Raw genomic sequence first — 25,362 nt, 5'->3', positions numbered from 1 at the left:
TCTAGGGCCAGAAGATGGTTTCCCCCACTCGGACCTGAGTCTCCTGTTGGCTGCCATCACCAATGCTTCACCAGCAAGAGTGACTCCCACTCTCTTGGTGGAGGATGGGGGAGCTCAGATTCAGAATATGGAGAATGTTCCAGATGTCAACATTTTAGCCTTAACAAATTTATTGAAAACACATTTCTTCAAAATAATTTATTCCTAAACAGTAAAGCAGTGGGGAAAGGCAGTTGTCAAAGAATGAATTGAACAGACAGGATAACAGACAGGTTAAGGGGAATAATTAGAGGCTTTTTCTCGTTGTTCAACAGCTTCTTTTTCAGGCCTGTCAATCACTGTTTATCACACTTGAACCAAAACAATGATTTTTTTTTCCCTCTCTGAGGCCAGGAGGACCTACTGGGGAGATAGTGACTAACGCTGAGGCAGGACCAGTGTGTCATACAGACTGAGACTAGAGTAGCTCAAAATTGTTTATGTCAGCACAGAAAACAGGAGGACCATGCCAATAGGAAGGGCCCATGCCAGTAGCTACTATTACATCTGGCAGAAGGAGGCGCAAATATTTTTCTGAGCTCCTATTTTGTCAGGTATTCTTTATTTAAACTTCTCAACAAACTTGCCAGTGGACACTTTTACTCCCATTTCACAGATAGAGATACCAAAGCTCAAGGTTGTTAAAAAGCATGCACACGCAAAAAGAAAATGTGCACAGCTCCAGTGCTAACAGAACAGCACCATTCCAGAAGAGCTGTCCATGGACACAACTAGGGTGGGTATTAGGATCTCGATAGCAGGCTGAGGTTCAGGCAAGTCCCTGTCTCACTGGGACCCTGGGTACTAACAGCAATCAATCTGGCTCCAGATAAGGCATGGAGCAGAGGAAGAGCAAATGCTTAACTCAGGGGCACAGGGTTAGGGAGGGAGCTCACCCTTGGCAAAAGAGGTGCCTAAACTGGGTTAGTGGCACAGTCATGTTCCAAAGCCCATCAAATGAAGTTCTGAGCCTTTGGATGAAGCTTACCCACCTTGGAAGAAGTAAACCTGACAGAGGGAAAGAATGCAGGGTTTTAAGTGGGTGCAGATGGAGGAGCTGACCCAGGAGGAATAAGAGAAGACTTCCTGGAGGAAGGGGTGGCCACATTGAGTGGTAGCCATGTATGTGAAAGTGGAGGAAAAGAGAAAAGAATTCCCAGCAGAGAAGACAAGAAGCAAAGACATGCATGTGTCAAAACATCACAAAATGGGGAGAAAACTATAGTTGGATATAACTTGAGTGTTAAACTTGAAGCAAGAAGTGGCCATTAATAAGCCAATAGCTGATAATAGCTAACTTCTACTGAATGCCTAGCACATTCCAGATTTTCTCAGAGTTTTACATATAGTATTCATTCATTCATTTCACAAATATATATTGAGCACTACAGGGATGGCTGCATGATGTGAGGGTGAAAAGTTTCAATGCACATTGAAAATGTGGGGCCTCTAGTTCAAAAGCAGGAAAAAGCTTTTTACCTCCTACCATGGTCCCTCTCCACTAGTCATGGTATTTTTTATTTGCTATTTAATATTGTATTCCTGAAGCACAGGGATACTGGCAGGGCAAGTACAGACCCTCACAGGCACCCACTGCCCTGCCCTGAGACTTCGATCATAGGCCACACATATGCCCAACTCTGACCCTCCTTATGTCCATGCCCAAGGCCCCTCTGAGGCATAAGGTGGCAGTTGCTGAGAAGGAATGGAAGAGGAGGTAGGTGAGAACCCATCTGGAAGAGGTGAAGGACAACAGAGGCAAAATCACATGCGAATTGGAGCACCAAGCCCGTGAAGCATGCTCCAGTGTCCAGTCGGACTCACTTACAAAACACAGATGTAAAGATCAAATTATTAAGAATTTCAAGATGGCAACCACACAGCATTAAACTCCAAGTGCAGGGCCCCCTCTCTGAGCACGGGCCCCACGCACCTGCACTGGTTGCATGCCCTTGAACCTATCACTGGAGTACTGCCATGTGTTAAGTTCTGCTCTGGACTCTAAGGTACAGCAGTGAACAAGACAAAAACATCCTGCTGTCTTGCAGCTTACATTCAAGTGGGGGGGAGAAAACCAACCAAATTAACAAGGCAAATATATGGTATATTTAAGGGTCATAAGCACAATGGATGAAAATGATGCAAGAAGAGAGTATAGTGGTACTGGAGAAGGTGCAGTTTTTAAGATAGATGTCTAGAATAGGCTCATTGAGAAGATGACTCTTGAACAAAGATTTGAAGGAAGTGAGAAAATAAGCCAAGAGCATAGGTGGGGAAGACTGTTCCAAGCAGATAAAAGAGCAAATGCGAAGGCCCTGAGTCAAGAGTGTGCTTGCCTTGTTCAAGGAAGGTGGTATAGATAGAATGGGACAAGTGAAGTGCAAGAGATGCAATCAGAGAAGAAGCAGAGGTACAGATCATGTGGGGCCCTAAAGGTCATTTTAGGGACTTGGGCATCTCTGAGTGAGATGAGAACCTGTGGAGGGTTTTAAGGGGGAAGTATTATAACTGGGCATATTTTAAAAGAGTTACTCTGCATGCTATGTGAAGAACGGATGACTGAGCTGAGTGTCAAATTTTGAATGGTAGCAATGCAAGCGAAAGTGGAGGATGAGGACAGGAGAAATAGCATGAACTGGAGAGTATTGCAATAATCCTGGTGAGAGATGATAGAGATTTATACCAGAGTGGCGTCAGTGGCAGATGTGAGAAGTGATCTGATCTTTGCATGTACTATATTTTGGGGGTGCCTTTTTTTATTTTTGTTTGTTTGTTTTTGAGATGGAGTCTTGCTCTGTCACCCAGACTGGAGTACAGTGGCATGATCCTGGCTCACTGTAACCTCCGCTGCCTGGCTTCAAGCAATTCTCCTGCCTTAGCCTCCCGAGTAGCTGGGATTACAGGTGCGCACCACCGCACACGGCTAATTTTTGTATTTTTAGTGGAGATGGAATTTCATCATGTTGGCCAGGCTGGTCTCAATCTCCTGACCTTAAGTGACCTCAGCCTCCCAAGGTGCTAGGATTACAGGCCTCAGCTACCACACCCAGCCCCATGTATTGTATTTTGAATCAATACATTTTCCCCAAAATTAGATATGGGATAAGAGAGGAAAAGAGGACTCAAAAGTTACTCCAGAAATTCTGGCCAGAGCAATTGGAAGAATGTTGTCATTAACTAAAATGATGAAGAATGTGGATGAAGCTGGTTTTAGGAGAAAACTGGGAATTAGATTTCAGACAGGTTGGGTTTGAAATGCCTATTACACTCCAAACACAGATATAAAGTAGACAGTTGCATGTGAGTCTGAAGTTCGGAGGTGAGGCATAGACTGGAGATAGAAATATGTGAGTATTTAGTATAAAAATGGCATTTTTAAAACAATGAGACCAAATGAGATCTCCAAGGATCCAAGTGTATATACAGAGAAGAAGTTTAAAGACAGCCCTGGGGTACTCCAACATAAGAGTTTAAGATAAGGATGAACCAGCAAAGGAGACTGAAATGGTGAGGTCAATGAGATGAGAGAAAACCGAAAGGATGTGGTGTCTTCAAAGCCAAGTAAAGTCGGTGTTTCAAGAAGAGATTGATCCTCAGTGCTAAATGCTGCTGATGCATCATTATGAGGAATGAACCACAGTAGGTTCAGTGGTGTTGTGGGAGTGAAATCCTGGCTAAAGTAGATTTAAAAGAAAGTGAAACTGAACCAATTCATTATTTTGAAAATTAGCAAGTAAATGGGAAAAAAAAACTCCAAATATCTATCCTCTTTTTCCTCAAGGTAACCAGAGTTAATGAGGAGAAGTTTCATGTAGATGTATTCAGCCAGCAAACAATGAAGGAATGAGGGCCTACTGCAGTAGCTCATGCCTGTAATGTCAGCAGCTTGGAAGCCCAGGAATTCAAGACCAGCCTGGGCAAACTGGTGAAACCCCATCTCTACAAAAAATACAAAAATTAGCTGGCGATGGTGGTGCACCCATAGTCCAAGTTACTTAGAAGGCTGAGGTAGGAGGATCACCTGAGCCTAGGAGGGTAAGTCAGCCGTGAGCCGTGTTCATGCCACTACACTCCAGCCTGGGCAACAAAGTGAGACCCTGTCTCAAAAAAAAAAAAAAAAGAAGGAATAATAGAATATCATCATTTTTGCAACTCCTGATGAATGAATGGATCTTGACAATGCTCACCAATGGCACTATAAAAAGAAATATGTACTTCCAAATAACAAAGAGCCTGAATCTAATTAAGCCTCTAGTTCTATCAATTTATAAAAACCACAGGGAGAGAGGAACCCATTTAGCAACACCACAGGGATGCAACAGGAAAATCCAGTCTGGGGGAAAATCTACAGGAAAAAATGGTCTTGTTTCTTCAACAAAAACATGGCAAAAATGAAAAAAAGGGTGGAGAGAGAAACCTATAAATTAAATGAGATTTAAAGGTAAATCAACAAATTACAATGAATGATTCTTATTTATAGCTTGATTCAAACAAACAACACTGAAAAAATCCTGACATTTGAAATAATTGAAAATTTGGACAATGACTGGATTCTTGATTATATCAAAGAATTACTGAGGCTGGGCACAGTGCCTCCCACCTGTAATCCCAGTACTTTGTGAGACTGAAGCAGGAAGATTACTTGAACCCAAGAGTTCGAGACCAGCCCAGGCAACATAGGGAGACCTCCATCTCTACAAAAAAAACGTTTTAAAATTAACTGGGCCTGGTGGTGTGTGCCTGTAATCCCAGCTATTTGGGAGGTTGAGGTGGGAGGACTGCTTGAACCCAGGAAGTTAAGATTGCAGTAAGTCATGATCATACCACTGTACTCCAGACTAGGTGACAGAGTAAGATTCCATTACTACAAAAAATAGTGGAAAAAATTACTGTTATTTTTTGGATATGATATAGTGTGAGGTTTTTTTTGTAAAAGAGCTCCTATCTTTTAGAAGTACATATTGAAAATTCTACAGATGAAACTATATGCCTGAGATTTGTTGCAGAATAATCCAGGAGAAGAGGTGAGACATAAAACATTAGCCATAAACTGTTAAGTACTGAAAATCTGGTGATGCGTACATGAGAATATACTAAGTCTTTTTCTCTTTGACATATGTTTTTTTGTTTGTTTTTGAGACAGTCTCACTCTGTCACCCAGGCTGGAGTGCGGTGGTGCGATCTCAGCTCACTGCAACCTCCGCCTTCTGAGTTTGAGCAATTCTCCTGCCTCCGCCTCCCAGGTAGCTGGTATTACAGGCACATGCCACCACACCTGACTAATTTTTGTATTTTTAGTAGAGATGGGGTTTCACCATGTTGGCCAGGCTGGTCTCAAACTCCTGACCTCAGATGATCTGCCCGCCTCAGCCTCCCAAAGTGCTGGGATTATAGGCATAAGCCACTGCGCCTGGCCTTCATGTATGTTTGAATCTTTCTATAATAAAAAGTTTTAAAAATCCTTTCAAAGAGTTTTGCTGTAAAGGAGATAAAAGAAATGAGGCAGTAGCTGGTACTATGTAATCCTCAAGAACAACTCTTTGAAGAAGGTATCATTATTATCATTCCCATTCTACAGTTATGAAGTCTAAGTTAAGTGACTTGTGCAGGGATGCACAGTAATGACAGAGCTGGGATAAAAAACCAGGTAGTTTGTCTTTGGAGCTCTCGCTCTTAACCACTGTACTATGCTCAGTACTTTAAATGTGGGGAAATAACATGGTCAGCTTTGCATTTGGGATCACTTTGAAAGACTTGCAGATGACAAAATTGGAGGCAAGGGGACCAGCGAGGAGTCTACTGCAATAGTCTAGGCAGGAGATGATGGTCACCTCCACCAGGGAAGTGGCAGTAGAAATGAGAAAAGTGGAAGAATTGCAAAGATATATGGAGGTAACACCGATGAGGAGAGCTTGGCAAGGCTAGAAGAACAAGAATGAGGAAAGGGTCAGTTATGGATGTCTGATTTACAGCTTGGGTCAGTGAAATAGCTGAGACAGATAGGACAAAAGGAAAACTAGAGTGAGGTAAGAAATGAGTTCATTTGGGACATATTCAGTGCTGCCTGTGCTCCCTATTGGGGAAAATATCAGAATTGAAGTCACCTCCATTTATTGGCAGAGTTAGCTTCACCTTGTTAGTAACTACAAATGATGGGTTCCTGGTTGAGGAAGAAGGTAAGCATGATTTTCACCGATGCCCCTCTCAGGCAGAGCAAAGGCCATGAAGTTAATGTTGTGCCTCCAGATTCTGGCCTAAATACCTCCTTCCTGAGTCAATATCCTAGGGCCACCCTCCTTTCCAACAAATAGACATGGTTCTACCAAGGTCTTGGCTTCAGCCCTAGCAAAACTGCACATGGTAAAAGGATAAAAGCTTGTAAGTTAGACATATTTCATATACAGAGGTTGCAGTTTAAGGAGGATGATGACCACTTACTAGTTGTGGAACACTGGATAAATTTCCTTAACTTTTCTGAGTTTTGTTTCCCCTAATTATTTATTTATTTATTTATTTGAGATAAGGTCTTGCTCTGTCACCCAGGCTGGAGTGCAGTGGTGCAAACATGGCTCACTGCAGCCTCAACCTCCTGGGCTCAAGTGATCATCCTGCCTCAACCTCCTGAGTAGCTGGGACTGCAGGTGCACACCACCATGCCTGGCTAATTTTTAAAATTTTTGTAGAGATGGGAGTCTCACCATGTTGTTTGGCTGATCTCAAACTCCTGGATTCAAGTGGTTCTCCCGCTTCAGCTGCCTAAAGTGCTGGGATTACAGGTGTGAGCCACTGCACCTGGCCAGTTTCCCAGTTTAAGATGAGAATAGTGGCTGGGCACAGTGGCTCATTCCTGTAATTCCAGCACTTTGGGAGGCTGAGGCAGGCAGATCACTTGAGATCAGGAGTTCCAGACCAACCCGGCCAACATGGTGAAACCAAGTCTCTACTAAAAATACAAAAATTAGTTGGGCATGGTGATGGGTGCCTGTAATCCCAGCTGCTCAGTAGGCTGAGGCAGGAGAATCACTTGAACCCAGGAGGTGGAGGTTTCAGTGAGCCGGGATTGCACAACTGCACTCCAGCCTGGGTGACAAAGCAAGACTCGTCTCAAAATAAATAAATAAATAAATAAATAAATAAATAAATAAATAAAATTGAGGATAGTGGACTGGGTTTGGTGGCTCATGCCTGTAATCTCAGCACTTTGAGAGGCTGAGGTGGGAGGATCGCTTGAGACCAGAAGTTCAAGGCCACAGTGAGCTATACGCTCCAGCCTGAGTGGCAGAGTGAGAACCTGTCAAAAAATAAAAATAAAAAAGAAGAAAAAGAAGAAGAAGAACCTGTATCTTAAAATTAAAATGAATTATTGGAAGTAAAGAGTCTAACACAGGCAGCTGGGTGCTCAGAAAATGCCAATTTTATACCTTATTCCCTCTGTGAGATTCTTGGGATGTGATATCTGCAACTCCTGGTGGTGTTTGTGAGTCATATTCTACGTCTGGGCAGAGCAAGGACAGCAGGCTTTGATGGCCTTATCTGATTCGAGTGCATTCCATCCTGATCTATGAATACCCTAAACCCCATTTGAAGTACATAAATTCACAAGGTAAGACTCTCCCAGGACTCCAAGATTGCTTGATGCACTGTTGCTCCCTGTAGCCTCACAGTGGCAACCTGCTGGGGCCATCAGCACCACGTGTATGGACAGCTCCTCCTCCAGGACTTCCTTAAATCTTAATTCCAGAACCTGGCCTCTGCCCATGGTTCTGATCAAGATTTCCCTTCCTTTCTTGCCCTTCTTGCCATAGCTTCAAGTACTCAGGCCAGAGTCCATAGGCTTGGCATACCAGAAGGTACCTGAAGGCATCTGATTCCAAAACAAATCAGGTTAGACAAGCCTGCTCAGGTAAATACATTTTCTAAACCTGTATCACCACTTTTTGGGAAAGGCTTCATTGTTATCTATTGAGGCTGATTCTGACATAAAGCTTATGTTTTGAAAACAGTATAACTTTTTAAAGTTTTTTAATGAGCCCCTTCTGGGTTGAAATTAATGTCTTTTATAGTTGCATTCTCCCTGGCTTTATTTTCCATGTCTTAGGAAAATGCTTATGTAGCTGCCTCAGCTTTTCACAAATTATCAAGGGAATTAGGGCACATTTTGGGGAGCTTGTTCTTTGGCCTTATTTTGAGAACATGTCACTTAAATAATTCTCTCTCTTCTCCCCAAGACAGGCGTGGACTATGGGAGGAGTCCCATAACTGTTGCCATGGGGAGTAGCTTTTGCTTTATTTAAGAGAACTAAACTGAAGCATACTTACATTAGCAAATGGAGCAGATTCTCAAATTTTAACATAAAGCCAAAGTGTGTGTGTGTGTCTGTGTGTGTGTGTGTGTGTATGTATATACATATATATACATATATATAGAGAGAGAGAGAGAGAATGAGAGAGAGAGTGAGAGAGAGAGAGAGAGAGAGTGAGAGAGAGAGAGAGAGGATCTCACTCTGTCACCCAGGCTGGAGTGTAGTGACGCCATCTTGGCTCACTGCAATCTCTGCTTCCCAGGTTCAAGTGATTCTCCTGCCTCAGCCTCCTGAGTAGCTGGGATTACAGGTGTGCACCACCATGCCCGGCTAATTTTTGTATTTTTTTTTTTTTTGGTAGAGACGTGGTTTCACCATGTTGGCCAGGCTGGTCTCAAACTCCTGACCTCAAGTGATTTGCCTGCCTCAGTCCCCCAAACTGCTGGTGTTACAGGCATGAGCCATGGCACCGGGCCATACATTCTTAAATTGGGGTCTTTCTTCTCTAAATTGGGTTGTGGGCTGACATAGGTACTCTGGTATTAGGACACCTGGAGGAAAAGTCCCAATTAAGAGTTCCTGGCTGGGTGCTGTGGCTCACACCTGTAATCCCAGCACTTTGGGAGGCCAAGGCGGGTGGATCATGAGGTCAGGAGATCAAGACCATCCTGGCTAACACGGTGAAACCCCGTCTCTACTAAAAAAAATACAAAAAAATTAGCTGGGCGTGGTGGCGGGCACCTGTAGTCCCAGCTACTTGGGAGGCTGAGGCAGGAGAATGATGTGAACCCAGGAGGCAGAGCTTGCAGTGAGCCGAGATCGCGCCACTGCACTCCAGCCTGGGCAACAGAGTAAGACTCCATCTCAAAAAAAAAAAAAAAAAAAAAAGAGTTCCTACGAGTACTGAACTGACCCTACTTCTGGAAGGCAAGAAAATGAGCCAGGATTTACCATATAACAATCATGTACACAAATCTCGAGTTGTAAATCTTTACACATGCTATCCCAAGGAGTTGTCACAGCAACTCTGGGAGGTAGGTGTTACTATCACTGTTTCACAGATGAGAAGCTGAAGTTTGAGGAGGGGTCACAACTTACTCAAGACCACTCAGTTTGCAAGTGGCAGAGGAAAGATTTATGCTCAGGTCAGTCTTAACACCAGACTATGGTGTTAAGCCACTGTCTGTGACATCAGAAACTCCAGTAGGACAAAAGGCTCTGATGGCATGATAGGGATTGAGTGTGGGGCATGAAGTTGCTGATTCCAGAATGAATGTGGGAGGTTCCAGAGAATCCTCCACATCTGTGAACCAATGCCTCTCTAAAGTTGTCTTAGAGGCACAGGCTGGTGCTAGGACAGCTGCATTAGAATCATCTGGTGGGCATGTGAAGAATGCAAAGAGCTGGATTCCATTCCCAAAGAGTATAATCCAGTAGCTGATATGTTTTGGATGTTTGTCCCCTCCTAGTCTCATGTTGAAACGTGATTCCCAATGTTCACAGGGCCTGGTGGGAGGAGATTGGATCATGGAGGCAGATCCCTCATAAATGAAGTATCATCCCCTTGGTGATAAGTGAGTTCTCACTGAGTTCATGTGAGAGCTGGTTGTTTAAAAGAGTGTGACACCTCTTCCCTCTCTCTTTCTTGCTCCTGCTTTCGCCATGTGATGCACCTGCTTCCCCTTTTTCTTCCGTCATAATTGGAAGTTTCCTGAGGCCCTCACCAGAAGCAGATTCTGGCACTGTGCTTCCTGTAAAGCCTGCAGAACCATGAGTCAATGAAACCTCTTTTCTTTATAAATTATCCAGCCTCAGATACTCCTTTATAGCTATACAAATGGACTAACACAGTAGGAGTGTAATCAAGCCCAGGAACATGAACATTAAAAAATGTCTAAGTGATTCTGATGCATAGATAGATTTAGGAACCACCACTGCCCTTGGCAACATTTATAATCCTCAGGGTTCCTCCTTCTCCCTTTAGTTGTAACACAATCCCCAGGGATTCAGAGCCAAGACATAGTTCTGAAGGAGGAGCTATAGTTACCATAGAAGTGATCACACATGCGCCATTGCACTCCAGCCTGGGCAACAAGAGTGAAACTCTGTCTCAAAGCAAAAAAAAAAAGTGATCACACAGACTCAGACTGGTTAGAACACAGTGATTGTCAATCAGAAGCAGTGGTGGCATGTGTCAGTACCAAGGACACTTTCTCAACCTCAGTGCACTCACCTCAGTGGAGAACAACTGCATTAGGAGTGTTTGGTTATCCTAGAAATGAGCTTATTGGGGCATAAGAGATAACTGTTTGCTCAGGGATCAATGTTAATCACTTCTGCATTATTACAGAGAAGCCACTGCTTTCTTCATCATATGGCACATCTTCCAGGAGGACTATCTACAGGAATGTCTCATGTGTTTTGCCCATTACAACTAAAGGGGGTTTGCACCTGGGGGTTCTCGTTAGACTTTTCTGGTTAGACCCCTGATGCTTCCTTCTTTGGGTTTTGAGTGGTCTGGGACATGTCAATAGCTTCCTGCACACCAAAGGAGGTCCGAGATCAAATGGCCTTGGGTATAAAAGTACATCCATGTGTTGTGTGAGTGGTGGGAACTATGGTGAACTGCCCAAGAGAGATGCTACTTCTCAGTTTCAGTCTATCCCTGCCATGCAGAAATGCAGGATCAGTATTACCAGAGCTTCCGATATGAGAGATAGAGAAGGAGACAAGGAGAGGGAGGTGGAGAGAGAGAGAGAGGCATAGACAGAGAAGAGAGAGCAGATACTGGGATTTCTAAATATTGGCTCAGATGAAAGTTAAAAAAATATGTGGGCCACACAAAATATTTCTGTAGGCCACATCTGGCTATGTCTGCCAAAGAAATAAGTTCCATTTTGGAAGCTGCAATTCCAAAGCACCATGCTTAGTCACCATGCTATGTTGATTTGGCCACCTCTCAGGGTGAACCTCTTAGTGTGGTCTTTGCTTTTAGGGAGAGAAACTGAGGGAGAAAGGTGGGACAGAACCATTTCTTACTGTCACCAACAGGCTCTGGTAGATTGCTCTAAAGCAACTTACTGACACACTGACAGATTTAAATTTCCACTGCTGAAAACCACTCATATCTTACTGTTGTCCAAACCCAAAGAATCAAATGGCCAACTCAATGCTGTTAGAATTTTAATAGTAATACTGGTTCCTCTTCCTCTTATCTTCCAAATCTCCCATGGAAAAATGATCATCTCCATTGACAAGCACCGCCATCTGCAATTGGAGTAATCTGAAGCTGGCATTGTACTCTGCTTATCTCATCAACCCAGATTCCAAGGAGTTGAGGGATTTGATCATTTATGAAGGGGATTCGACCTGCATTTCTACCCTCTACCACCACAAAGTAAATTGTGAAATCATTCACCCTTTTCTTCACTTCTAAATCCCTGTAGTGTCCATCTTTCCTGTTGCAAAGAAGTAGTAGAGGGGCAGAATCAGTCTGCAAGTGACAAATATTCTTTTTGCCTTGCAGCTCCTACTTCCACCAGTTCTCTTCTTTCCCACTCTCTGGTGGGTGAGAACTCTGGTGGGTAAATGTCTTTCCTGAGAAAGAAAGCCTCAACTAGGTGGGTGGTTCTGAAACAAAAATAGTGGCAAAGACTTGGCTGATGGAGAAGTATCCAAGGCAGTTTTGTGGGATCTTCCTGTCCCTTCAAAAGCAACTGGGCTCTGGATTCATATGTTAAAGGGACAGTTACCTTGGTAAGCATCTCTGTGTGTCAGATTCCTGCCCAGAGCCAGTAGCCCCTTTGAAGTATATGATAGTTATCACAAGGATGGAAATGGAGAAAGGTTTTCAGAATCACAGCAGAGATAATCTAAAATATGCATGCTTGTCCACTCCACCCACCCCAATCCTCTGGTCTGTCAGAATTAGCTTGGGGTAGGATTTTAATCATATAAAGTTCAGAAAATCTCCGTAGATGATTTTACTTCGCTTGATTTAGTCCTAATTGAAAGCTACTGAACAGAGAATTATCCAGCCATTTGAGTTACTTTGGGAGTATTGTGGCTACATGGAGTCTATAAATGAGGTGCCCATTAAAACACACACACACACACACACACACACACACACACACACACCAGGGCCTTAAATAAGATGTGGATGGGATTAGACATATGCTTAGTCACCTGAAGGAGACGGGGCAGCTCCTAGGCATAACTGAAGATATTACCAAACCTAAAGAATGTGCCAAATTGAATGGATGGATAGTGTAGAGGAAAGAGAAGGTTGGTCAGTCAAGAGAACATAGACGAAGGGAAGCCACTGAAGCAAGGACTGGTAGTGCCCATCCCTGAGGGAGCCTCAGCAACTAGACCTTAAGTATCATGAACCATTGGCAAAACCATCACTATCACAAGAAGGATGAGTCAGGCCACCCGAGGCTGATGTCAGTAGGCATCAATCAACCTAATATCCCTGGTGCTAATTCCTTGCTTCTTCAAACAACCTTCTGGCCCCCTCTCTTAAAGGAAGAGAAAACACTCGTCTATATTTCTGGTCCCCAAGACAGCAGTCTTTCATGGTGAATAGCTTTTGATTAATCATGATTTGGCATCCCATAAAGCTTGATTCCAAGTCCCTGCTTGATATGGCCTAAGCTTACTCTTCAACCTCATCTTAAACCACTAATGGTGAAATGATAGAATCTTCTTAAAAGGACTTTTTGTTTGTTTTGTTTTGTTTTGTATTTGTTTTTGTTTTTGTTTTTGAGAGGGAATCTCACTCTGTCTCCCAGGCTGGAGTGCAGTGGAGTAATCTTGGCTCATTGCAACCTCTGCCCCCTAAGCTCAACGGTTCCTCCTACCTCAGTCTCCAAAGTAGCTGGGACCACAGATGCACGCCACCATGCCTAGCTAAGTTTTTGTATTTTTGGTAGAGACAGGGTTTCACCATGTTGCCCAGGCTGGTCTCAAACTTCCGAGCTCAAGCAATCCACCCACCTTGGCCTTCCAAAGGTTACAGGTGTGAGCCACCACCCCAGACCTTCAAGGGCTTTTTTTTTTTAAGGTGAAATTCTCATACATAAAATTAACCATTTTAAAGCGAACAATTTAGTGACATGTATCACATTCACAATGTGGGGCAACCACCACCTCTATCTTCCAAAACATTGTCATCACCCCAAAAGGAAATCCCTTAGCCATTAAGCAGTTGCTCCCTATTCTCTCCTGCCCCCAGCCTCTAGCAAACATCAATCTTCATTCTATCTCTTTGGATTTTCCTATTGTGAATATTTCATGTAAATGGAATCATGCAATAGATGACCTTTTGTGTCTGGCTCCTTTCATTTAGCACAATGTTTTCAAGGGTCATCCACATTGTAGTGTTTATCCGTACTTCATTTCTTTTCATGGCTGAATAACATTCCATTGTATGGATATGCCACAATTTGTTTATACATTCATCCATTGATGGATATTTGGGCTGTTTCCACCTTTCAGCCATTGTAAATAGTGTTGTTGTGAACATGGATGTACATGTCTTTGAGTAGCAGACAAATACAGTTCTCATTTATACACTTCTTGGAATTGCTGGGTCATATGATAATTCTGTATTTAACATTTTAAGGAACCAACAAACTGTTTTCCACCAGGGCTGAACCATTTTACATTCCCACCAGCAATATAAGAGGGTTCCAATTACTTCACATCCTGATCAACACTTACTATTATCTATCTTTTCTTAATTATAGCCCTCTTAGTAGGTGTCATGCCCTAATAACTAATGATGCTTAGTATTTTTATGTGCTTGTTGGCCATTTGTACATTCTCTTTGGAGAAATGTCTATTCAAGTTTTTTCCCATTTAAAAAAAATAATTATTTATTCTTAGAGCCTGGATCTTGCAATATTACCTGGTCTACACTTGAACTCCTAGGCTGAAGCAATTCTTCTCCTGAGTAGCTGGGGCTACAAGCACATGCGACCCTGCCCTGCACTTTTTGCCAACTTTAAAGTTGGGTTGTTTGTCTTTTTATTGTTGAGTTGTAAGAGTTCTTTATAGTCCAGATAGTAGACCCTTACCAAATATATAATTTACGAATATTTTTGACCATTCTCTAAGTTGTCATTTTACTTTCTAAAACTATCCTTTGAGGCACAAAATTTATTTATTTGTTTATTGCTCATACTTTTGGTGTTCTATGTAAGAATTCATTGCCAAATCCGAGATCATGAAGATTTATCTTTGTTTTCTTCTAAGAGTTCTGTGGTTTTAACTCTTGTATTTATGTCATTAATGCATTTTAAGGTAATTTTTCTTATGGTATGAAGTAGGTATCCAACTTAATTTTTTTGTATGTGGTTATCCAATTGTCCCAGCACCATTTGTTGAAGAGATTATTCTTTCTATATTGCATGGACTTGGTGTCCTTGTCAAAAATCAGCACCATAAACGTGTGAGTTTATTTCTGGACTTTCAATTCTCTTCTATATCTCTATCCTTATGCCAGTACCACACAGTTTTAATTAGTGTACCTTTGTAGTAAGTTTTGAAATTGGGAAGTATAACTCTTCCAACATTGTTCTTTTCCTTCAATATCATTTTGACTATTTGAGGTCCTTTGCAATTATATTTTAATCTGAGGATTGGCTTTTCCATTTCTGCAAAAAAGTCTTTAAAATTATGATAGGGATTGCATTGAGTATGTAAATCACGTCGGGCTTTACTGCCATCTAAATAATATTAAGTCTCCAACCTATGAACAAGGAATGTCTTTCCATTTCTATAGGTCTTCCTTAAATTTTTTCAGCAATGCTTTTATAGTTTTCAGTGTACAAGTCTTTCATCACCTTGGTTAAACTTATTCCTGGGCATTATATATCTGGGGAGAATGCTAAAAAGGATCATTCTTACTGGTGTGCGGAGAAGAGTCCTCACAGGAGAAAGGTTAAAAGCAGCAAGATGCATTGTATATTCCTGGTGAGAGATGATGATGCCTTGGGCAATAGGGTAGTCTCAGGAATGGCAAGAAGAGGTTGAATTCAGGATAACTTTGGAAGGTACAGCCAAAAGACAAGATTGACTGAGATATGGGAAAATTCTGAGTCAAGGATCACTTCAAGGTTTTTGACCTAAGTAATTGGTGAATGATGGTGTCATTTACTGAGATGGAGAACACTGGACAAGGCACAAGGGAAAAAAGAACTTAATTTGGACAAATCGAGTTTGAATTGTCTGTTAGAGATGGTTATTGTTTACCACAATTTATAATTGCATATCCATTTGTTTATTTGTTTATTGTTATTATTTATAGTTTCAATGGCTAGAAATGTTTACTTTATTAACTGTTGTGTCCCTCAGTAGACAGCAAACTCCATGAGGGTAAGAACCAAATCTGTCTATTAACTGTTGTATCCTCACGCCTAACACAATGCCTGGCACATAGTAAGTTATCACTGAATATTTTTTAACAAATCAAAATGCAAGGCCAGCCAGACATAGTGGGTGTGTCTGTAGTCCCAGCTACTCAGGAGGCTGAGATGGGAGGATCATCTGAGCCTGGGAGGTCAAGGCTGCCAAGATTATGCCACTGTAGTCCAGCCTGGGCAACAGAGTGAGAACCTGAAAAAAAAAAAAAAAAGCCAGGCCAGGTCCAGGTGGTTTTTCCTAGATTCCTGATTCATAATATTACTTTCAGGTGTACCTCCTTGTTCTTTACTTCCTACCGCATTTCCAGTACTTTTTATTTTTGTAAGAAGTGAGGTTCCTTTATTCAAAATTTGACAAATCATGAAATGCCTCTCACCCCATCTCCTTACTCCTTACACTTTACCTTTCCATCCATGTAATCTCTGGCACAATGCCATGATTTAACAAATGCCAAGAAATGTAAGAAGAAAAGACCTAGTACTTCTCAATAACAATAGCTAATATGTATTGAGTGCCAATTATGTGTCAGGCACGGTGTAAAATGCTCTGTATCATCTCATCCAATGTTTCTAACAAATGTATCAGCACAAAGCCTGAAGCGCTGTTGCATCTTTTCAGTTTTAGGGTCATATTCTTTGGAATATGAGTTTGTCAGTGTAGCCAAAGGGAACAGTTGAGATGGGTACATTAATTTACCTAAGTGAGTATATATAAATGTCATTTTTTAAAAAGATGCTGGCTATGCCAGCATAAATAAAGCCTTGGAGAATCTTGCAACTGGGCAAATGAGTAAATGTAAGGTATTCATTTCAAAAAAAAATCTATCAGGCACAGCCTGGGCAACATGGCGAAAACTGCCTCTACAAAAAATACAAAAATTAACCAGGTGTGGTGGTGCCCACCTGTGGTCCCAGCTATTCGAGAGGCTGAGGTGGGAGAATCAGCTGAGCCCAGAAAGCCAAGGCTGCAGTGAGCTCTGATTAATCACGCCACTGCACTCCAGCCTGGACAACACAGTGAGACTGTCTTAAGAAAAAAAAAATCTAAGCATGGTGGCTCACACCTACAATCCCAGCACTTTGGAAGTCGATATGAGAGAATCGCTTGAGCCCAGGAGTTGGAGGCTGCAGCGAGCTATGATTGCACCACTGCACTCCAGCCTGGGCAACAGAGTAAAACTCTGCCTCAAAAAAAAAAAAAAAATCCCAAATTGAGAGACATTCTACAACATACCAGTACCACTTAAAATCTTTAAGGTCATCAAGGACAGGAAAAGTCTGGGAGTGTCACAGATCAGAGGAGGCTAAAGTGACATAACAACTAAATGTAATGTGATATCCTGGCTGGGATCCTGGAACCAAAAAGGGACACTTTTAAATAAAGTGAAATTGGATAGAGTGTGGAGTTTAGTTAATATTAATATACCAGGGTGCATTGGCTCGTGCCTGTAGTACCAGCTACTTGAGAGGTTGAGGCAGGAGAATCGCTTGAGTCCAGGAGTTTGAAGCCATCCTGGGCAACATAGCAAGACCCTGTTTCTGAAAAGAAAAGAAAAAATATATATATATATAACAATGTACCAATGTTGGTTCTTTAGTTGTGACAAAAGTACCTCAGTAATGTAAGATGTTAGCAATAGGGGAAACTTTGTAAGGGGTATATGGGAACTCCATACTGTCTTTACAACGTTTTTGTTAATCTAAAACCATTCTAAAATAAAAAGCTTATGAGTAAAAAAGGGTACAGAGATTGGGGTCAGAGCAGAGATGACACATTTCAGATCTGTCATCCCATACAGTGCCCCCGGTCGGACTTATCTATGTGGCCTACCTCCAAGTCTATTCATCCTTTAAAGAGGCATATCCAAGATGTTGCCCTCTGCACAGTGCTGCGTATCCAGGTCTCCATAACAGCTCTGGGGAACTTCACTGCTTCAGCGTCATCCCAAGGAGAAACCTTTGGGAGGGAAGCAGACATGGGTGTGATTTCAGACACAAACACTTGAAACCTGGAGTGGAAGTTCAGTCTCTTAGAATTTTTTATTGGCAAGGACCTTAGGTGTTTGTCTCATTTTTGTAGATCAGGACACTGGGAGGCTCCCTTTTCTCCTTAGCCATGGCTGGAGGCCAAGTCCAGCCCTCAAGGATCATTGTCAGGACCAACACAAGCTGGACAGCCTTGTTTTCCTACCTCAGATGGGAAAAAGAAAAAAAGAAAAGAAACTTGGACCCAGTAAAAATGAGTAATTTATTTAAAGGCCAGTTAGGGCCAGTCATGGTGACTCAAACCTGTAATCCCAGCACTTCGGGAAGCTGAGGTAAGAGGACTGCTTGAGCCCAGAAGTTCAAAACCAGCCTGGGCAACACAGTGAGACCCTGTCTCTACAAAAAATAAAAAATTAGCCAGGTGTGGTGGTACATGCCTGTACTCCTAGCTGCTCAGGAGGCTGAGGCTGGAGGATCGCTTGGAGCCCAAAAGGCCAAGGCTATAGTAAGCCATGGTCATACCACTGCACTCCAGCCTGGGCAGCAGAGTGAGAACCTGTCTCAAAATAAAATAAAACAGGCCAGTTAGTAGCTTCAGACATATTTCTCAACAATGTTAGTTTTTTCCATGTTAATGAAATATCCTCCCCTGCCTTTTAATGGATTCTGACTCAAAACCTAATACATAGAACAGATAGGAAGTGAGCTGTTCTGGCTAAGGAAAGAGGTGGGAGCCTCAGTTCTAGCTACACATTTACGTTTTACTACCTTCCAATAGGTTAGTGAAAGGATTCCATAGGGTTCCGAAGAGTTCTATAGGATTTCTATGGAACCCTTGGAAGCAGAGTTTAAAATCTGTATCACTTTAAGGCTGCATATTATTCCAGTATGGGGTTATTCCGTAATTTACATAACCAATCCCCTATTGCTGGCCATTTTATTCGGTCAAACTTTCAATTTTATGAACATTCATCTCTGCACTTATTTCTATTTTATCATGATATGGAATTTTTGGGTCAAAGGTATTTTAATGCTTTTAAGACATATTAACAAATCACTCTCCAAAATGGCTATAAGAATTTACAGTCCCAGCCGCAGTATATTCATGAGTGGCTAATTTCCCTATAAAAAAATCAACACCGGATTTTAACAGTATTTTTCATTTGGCCAATCTGATACAGAAAAAATGGAATCTAAGTATTGTTCAAATTTGCATGTCTTTGATCACTACTACGGCTAAACTTTTGGGGTGAATTTTACTGGCTATTTAAACATTTTCATTTGTGTTCTTTGCCCATTTCTTTCTATTTGGATTTTTGTTGTTGTTATTGTTTTATAAAATTTCTTCACAAATTAAGACTAAACCTTTTTATTGTTTGTTTTTTTTTGAGACAGGATCTTGCTCTGTCACCCAGGCTGGAGTGTGGTGGTGTCATCATAGCTCACTGCAGCCTTGAACTCCTGGGCTCAAGCCGTCCTCCAGCCTTAGCCTCCTTATTAGCTGGTACTACAGGTATGCACCACTACGCATGGCTATTTTTTTTTTTTAGACATACAGGGTCTCACTTTATTGTCCCGGCTGGTCTCAAACTGGGGCTAGGCTCAAGCGATCCTCCCACCTTGGCCTCCCAAAGTACTGGGGTTACAAGCATGAGCCATAGTGCCCAGCAACTCCTTATCTATAAGTAAAGATTTCTGAGTGTTAAATTTGCCTTTTGTTTATCATATAATTTTTAAATATTTATTTCAAATCTAGCAGTCTTTTTCTTTACAGTTTCTGCTGTAAGCTAATTTTTTTTAATTATATTGAGAAATGTCTTCCCTACTCCAAACATTTTCTTTTAGTGGTAATTCCTCAGTGGTGTGAGTGTTAAGACTTCTTTAGTAAAAAATACCATAGTACCCTGGTTAAGAGTAAAAGCTGTAGGATACAAAGTTTCAGTTAGACAAGAGGAAGGAGTTTTTGAGATCTATTGCACAGCATGGTGACTATAGTTAATAATACTGTGTTGCATGTTTCAAAATTGCTGAGAAAGTAAATTTCAAATGTTCTCACCCCAAAAAAAGATAAGTATATAAGGTGATGGATATGTTAATTAGCTTAATTTAATCATTCCACATCGAATACATATATCAAAACATCACATTGTACTCCATAAATATATATAATTATATTTTGTCAATTAAAAATAAATTTTTAAAAAGAATAAGCTACACCCACACACAAAAGTAAGTCACAGCTATTGGATTAGTTGGTCCTAGATTTGAGTACAAGTTCCCCTGACTTATTAGTCATGAGCCCTTGATCAACTTAAATTCTTTGAACCTGTTTACACATCTGAAAATAGAAATAAAATTAATAGTACCAACCTCATAGAATTGTCATGATGCTCAGATTAGTTAATGCTTATGACATACTTGGTATCAGGCCTGGCAAATAGTAAACAATAATATGAGTTATTACTTTTTTTTTTTTTTGAGATGGAGTCTTGCTCTGTCGCCAGGCTGGAGTGCAGTGGTGCCATCTCAGCTCACTGCAACCTCTGCCTCCCAGGTTCAAGCGATTCCCCTGCCTCAGCCTCCTGAGTAGCTGAGACTACAGGCTTGTGCCACCACGCCCAGCTAATTTTTTGTATTTTAGTACAGACAGAGTTTCACCATGTTGGCCAGGATGGTCTCAATCTCCTGACCTCATGATCTGCCTGCCTCGGCCTCCCAAAGTGCTGGGATTACAGGCGTACTGAATTCATCTTTATTTATAGTGGCATATGATATGATATAGGAATTTGAGTGTTCTTTTTTACCCCAGATCTTTAACCAATTTGTCTTAGCATTTTCTGAATAACTGGTCATTTCATAATTGATTAGAAAATGTCACTGTCATGAAATATACTTATATATACTTTTTTAAAAATAGGTGGACAGGAAGTAGGATTTACTGGTGGGCATCAGGAGGGGGCAGCACAGTGGAAGCCCTCACTAGAGCAGGGCCGGACACTTGTCCAGAGGACCATGACTGGGGATGTACTTGGCCCCACAGCCATGTAGGAGGAGCCACTTCTCAGCCACTGTATCTTCAAATTCATCCACCTTGGGCCCAATGCGGTGGCTCACACCTGTAATCCCAGCACTTTGGGAGGCCAAGACGGACGGATTCCCTGAGCTCAGAAGTTTGAGACCAGACTGGGCAATATGGTGAAAACCCGTCTCTACTAAAATACAAAAAAAATTAGCTGGGGGTGGCGGCATGCACCTGTAGTCCCAGCTATTTGGGAGGCTGAGGCAGGAGAATTGCTTGAACCTGGGAGGTGGAGGTTGCAGTGAGCTGAGATGGCACCACTGCACTCCAGCCTGGGCAACAGAGCGAGATCCATCTCAAAAAAAAAAATTAATCCACCTTGAATTTGGTAAAGCACCACTTCTTTGAGATGTGGATCTTCTGGCAGCCAAGTAACTTGAACTTGGCCCTGCATAGGTCCTCAATCACATGCTGCTTGTTCTGCAGCTTGGTGCGCATGGACATGATGACTTGGCCTATGTGAACCCTGGCCACAGTGCCCTGGGGCTTTCCCAAGGAATCTGTTTGGAGCCTACACTGGGGGTAGTGCAAGGTCAGAGACATGAACATACATTTGAAAGGCCTGTCTCCAAGGTCCCTTAGAGCAACCCATCCAAGAAACAGTCTGCGTACCCTGACAAGGAAGCTGCTGTTTGCAGCCATGGCACACCAGGGCCCTGTGAGGAAAGAAACTCAGTTGGCTTAATTGGCTTCTACAAACTTTTATTTGTTATGGGATTTCTACTCTATTTCATTGATTTGCCTGTTTGCTTTTGCACATTTAGCACACTATTTTACTTTGTAGCATTGTATAGCGTTGTAACATGTTTTCCTACTTAGTTGTAAAAGTACTCCCCTGATATTACTTTTTATATTTTCATGATTGTATTTATTGAAACAACTTCTGTATGGAGCACTATCATAGCTTAGTGAAGGGAGTACTGGAATTAGAGGACACAGTCACTACTGTGAGTGGGATGTATGTGTGTTTGTGTAGGGGAGCCGTGGGGGAGAGATCTTCCATTTCACCATTCATTCTCATACCAGGCATAGTGTTTGGTTTGGAAATATAGGCTGAATAAGACATGGACTCTGCTCTCAAGAAGTCTTCAGTGTAGGGCAGAGACAAATAAAACAGTGATTTTTAGCACTGGATGATTGTAGAGGGTGATATGGGAGCACAGAGGTGGGTCATCACAATGAGGAAGTGACAGCTGATTTGAGTTTTGAAGGATACAATTGAGGTGGCAAAGCAGAAAGGAAGTGAAGGTAGAAGGGGGCACAGGAGAAAGGTCCTCTGGGAAGGGGAACAGAATGCGTGAAGGTATGTCAATTTGTAGAAAACAACAACCTGTTCGGTGTGGTTGGAGAGGATGTGGGAGGTGGGGGGATGACTGGAGTGTAAAGGTACATACACCCAAAATAACTCCAGGACATCTAAAGGGCAGCTTCACTACCCAAGTTCTAGCTGATGCCCTTTCTTCTCCCTGAAGCTTTCAGCATACTCCATTGCATGAAGATTTGGTCAGTCCAGATTACTGAGGAAGAATCCTGTGATATTTTGTGACATCTTTTGTTCATTTTTATTTAATTTCCACTCCTGTTCCTTGAACGCAGCTTCTACAAATTTACTTGCCAGACACATCTCCAGATACTAGGATATAAAGTGAACAAAATGAAGACCCTGCCCTCATAGAGTTTATAGTTTGTGTAAAGGAAGACAGAAAATTAAAAAAACAAGGATGTAAATATGTAGTTTGCTAGTTGGCAATAAAGGATGCTTTGGAGAAAAATAAATCTGCATCAGAGGGATAAATATGCAGTACTTCCTACATTATGTTGTAACTCCTCCCCACTAGACTGAGTGCTTTTTGAGGTCATAGATTTTGTTTTATCAATTCCTGTAGTTGACTAGTCCAGTGCCTAGAAAAGAGTACATGTTTAATAAAAATAGAAAAGCAATATAGGTTACACCTGGGTGAGGCTGCCTTGGCCCAATTCAGTCTCTGCCACTAATTAATCATGACCTTGGATAAAGTACTCAGTTCTGTATGCCTCAGTTTCCTTATCTTAAAAATGAAGACTGGCCGGGTGCGGTGGCTCATGCCTGTAATCTCAGCACTTTGGGAGGCCGAGGCAGGCGGATCACCTGAGGTCGGGAGTTCAAGACCAGCCTGACCAACATGGTGAAACCCCCATCTCTACTAAAAATACAAAATTATCCAGGCATGGTGGCTCATGCCTGTAATCCCAGCTACTCGGGAGGCTGAGGCAGGAGAATCACTTGAACCTGGTGGGGGTGTAGGTTGCAGTGAGCTAGATTGTTCCATTGCACTCTAGCCTGGGTAACAAGAGTGAAACTCTGTCTCAAAAAAAAAAAAAAAAAAGACAAAGAAGGTACCATCCTCATAGGGTTGCTAAGAGAATTAAATAAGATAATATATTAAAGCACTTAAAATTGTCCCTCTGCATAGGTAGCACTCAACAAATGACAACTGTTATTACTCAGTAATGGACTATAATCTGAGTGCATTCCAACAACATGGACCTTAGGGCAATGAAAATAATTTATTGTCAGTTGAAGATATTGCTAGTGCTAGAGTCTGCTTCTGAATTTACACCAGTGTATCATGCAGCCCAAATGCTGTCTGAGATATTTACCCAGAACATGGCAGCATGAGCAACTGACACAGCCCCTGGCTGTCCTTTCATGTACTTCAGACCTGACTTTGCATCCCGCAGCCCACTAGAATGGAGGCTCTCTGCCTCGTTACTAGGTTTGGGAATATGGCATTAAAAATAGGATTGTCGAGCCAGATGCAGTGGTTCACTCCTGTAATCCCAGCATTTCGGGGGCCGAGGCAGGCAGATCACCTGAGGTCAGGAGTTCAGGACCAGCCTGGCCAACATGGCAAAACCCCATCTCTACTAAAAATACAAAAATTAGCCAGGCATGGTGGTGCACACCTGTAGTCCCAGCTACTTGGGAGGCTGAGGCAGGAGAATCGCTTGAGCCTGGGAGGCAGATGTTGCAGTGAACCGAGATCACGCCACTGTATTCCAGTCTGGGTGACAGAGTGAGACCCTGTCTCAAAAAAAAAAAATAGAATTGTCCAGATTTATTTGGTGATAACATGTTCTGACAGTATTTAGCCTACAGGCCATGTACATTTTCATCATCTCTTCTCAGTGAAGGGATTGCCTGGAGCGATGTCACGTGTCTAGAAATATTGCCTTCTAAATTGTCAACAAAGTAAAAGAGAGTCATTTCTTAAATTTGTATGGGGATGCTGTAGTTTGCAAAGCACTCTCCTATCCATTATCATTCAATCTGCAAGCAAACACTCCAGAGAGGCAAGACAGGGTGATCATTTCCACTTAACGGCGATGAAAACGAGACTTATATGGTTAAGCCTCAGCCACGTTCTTCTCACTCATGATTCTGTCTCTGTGCCCTACATGAGGTTTCTCACAAATCCTGGGTTCCCTCAAACTAGTCAACATGTTGATATGGGCCCTTTATCTTGGTATTTATCAATTTTTATATATTTTTCAGCATATCCAAAACTTCCCCATGTTTAGAGACACAAAATATATAACTATATATATTTTTTTAGGTTAGGTGAAGCTGATCTCAATCCACTGGAGCAGCATGAATCTTCTGCACCCAGTACCTAACAGCTCTCTGTCATGGGGGCCAACAACCCCTGGTTGTAGGATGGAGGCTAGAATTCTGAAGTGACTCCAAACAAGTCCATAGTTGCCCTGAGTAATAATGATGATAGTTGATCTGTTACCATGGCACAAATCAAGGCATACTGGAAAATATACTCTGCTATATACTCAGGTCAGTAGCTTTTAAAAAATTGGTGATGTGTAGCATATTGAAATAAGTTTGCTAACTTATTATACCATGTAAGGATAGTAAATCATCATCATCATCATCATCATCATCATCAAATAACAATATAGGGGCATTTCGACACCAAGAAGGTAGGAGAAATAGAATCTCAGAAGAAGGGACAGTACATTTAGCTTTATGAAGAACTCACAAATCATCCTAATATTTCCTGTTCTAACAAGGTTTGTGCAAAACACTTCATCAGGCACTTGCTCTAGGGCTGGCATTTGAAATCACTGCTCTGGGAGTTATAACATCATTTCTACACTTTTTGGCCTGGTATCCTTAACTCCTGCTATGTTCAGAGCTGGAGAATTCCAGGCCTAAGAAGGTAAAATATGGACTAACAATACAGGTTCTCTGCACATCTGAGATGGCCCAAAGACTTGTGAATCATTCTTTCTGGATATGCTATTAAAAGCAGTGGGAGCTGGGCGTGGTGGCTTATGCCTGTAATCCCAGCACTTTGGGAGGCCAAGGCAGGAGGATCATGAGGTCAGGTGTTCGAGACCAGCCTGGCCAGCATGGTGAAACCCTGTCTGTACTAAAGATACAAAAAATTAGCCGGGCATGGTGGCACGCACCTGTAGTCCCAGCTACTTCGGAGGCTGAGGCAGGAGAATTGCTTGAACCCAGCAGGCGCCG

At 42.1% G+C, this 25,362-nt stretch overlaps 1 long non-coding RNA gene and 2 other non-coding genes across 3 annotated transcripts in view; 1 reads left to right on the top strand and 2 right to left on the bottom strand.

Moving 5' to 3' along the window:
• Positions 1-25,362, bottom strand: part of LOC134808875 (uncharacterized) — a 46,926-nt gene that overhangs the window by 9,564 nt on the left and 12,000 nt on the right. Inside the window, exon 6 of the long non-coding RNA XR_010152928.1 lies at positions 17,604-17,729. This is a non-coding gene — a long non-coding RNA (uncharacterized LOC134808875). The remainder of the gene's footprint in view (positions 1-17,603; positions 17,730-25,362) is intronic.
• Positions 17,837-17,974, top strand: LOC112206178 (small Cajal body-specific RNA 20). The gene has a single exon (XR_002940377.1). It is a non-coding gene; the product is annotated as a small Cajal body-specific RNA 20 (non-coding RNA).
• LOC112206145 (small nucleolar RNA SNORA70) lies at positions 21,398-21,532 on the bottom strand. The gene has a single exon (XR_002940347.1). It is a non-coding gene; the product is annotated as a small nucleolar RNA SNORA70 (small nucleolar RNA).

This window comes from Pan troglodytes, chromosome 19, assembly GCF_028858775.2.
Source record: "Pan troglodytes isolate AG18354 chromosome 19, NHGRI_mPanTro3-v2.0_pri, whole genome shotgun sequence".
NCBI classification, from domain to species: Eukaryota; Metazoa; Chordata; class Mammalia; order Primates; family Hominidae; genus Pan; species Pan troglodytes.
The sequence above is the reverse complement of the archived record's forward strand: the minus strand, read 5'-3'. Positions and strand labels throughout refer to the sequence as shown.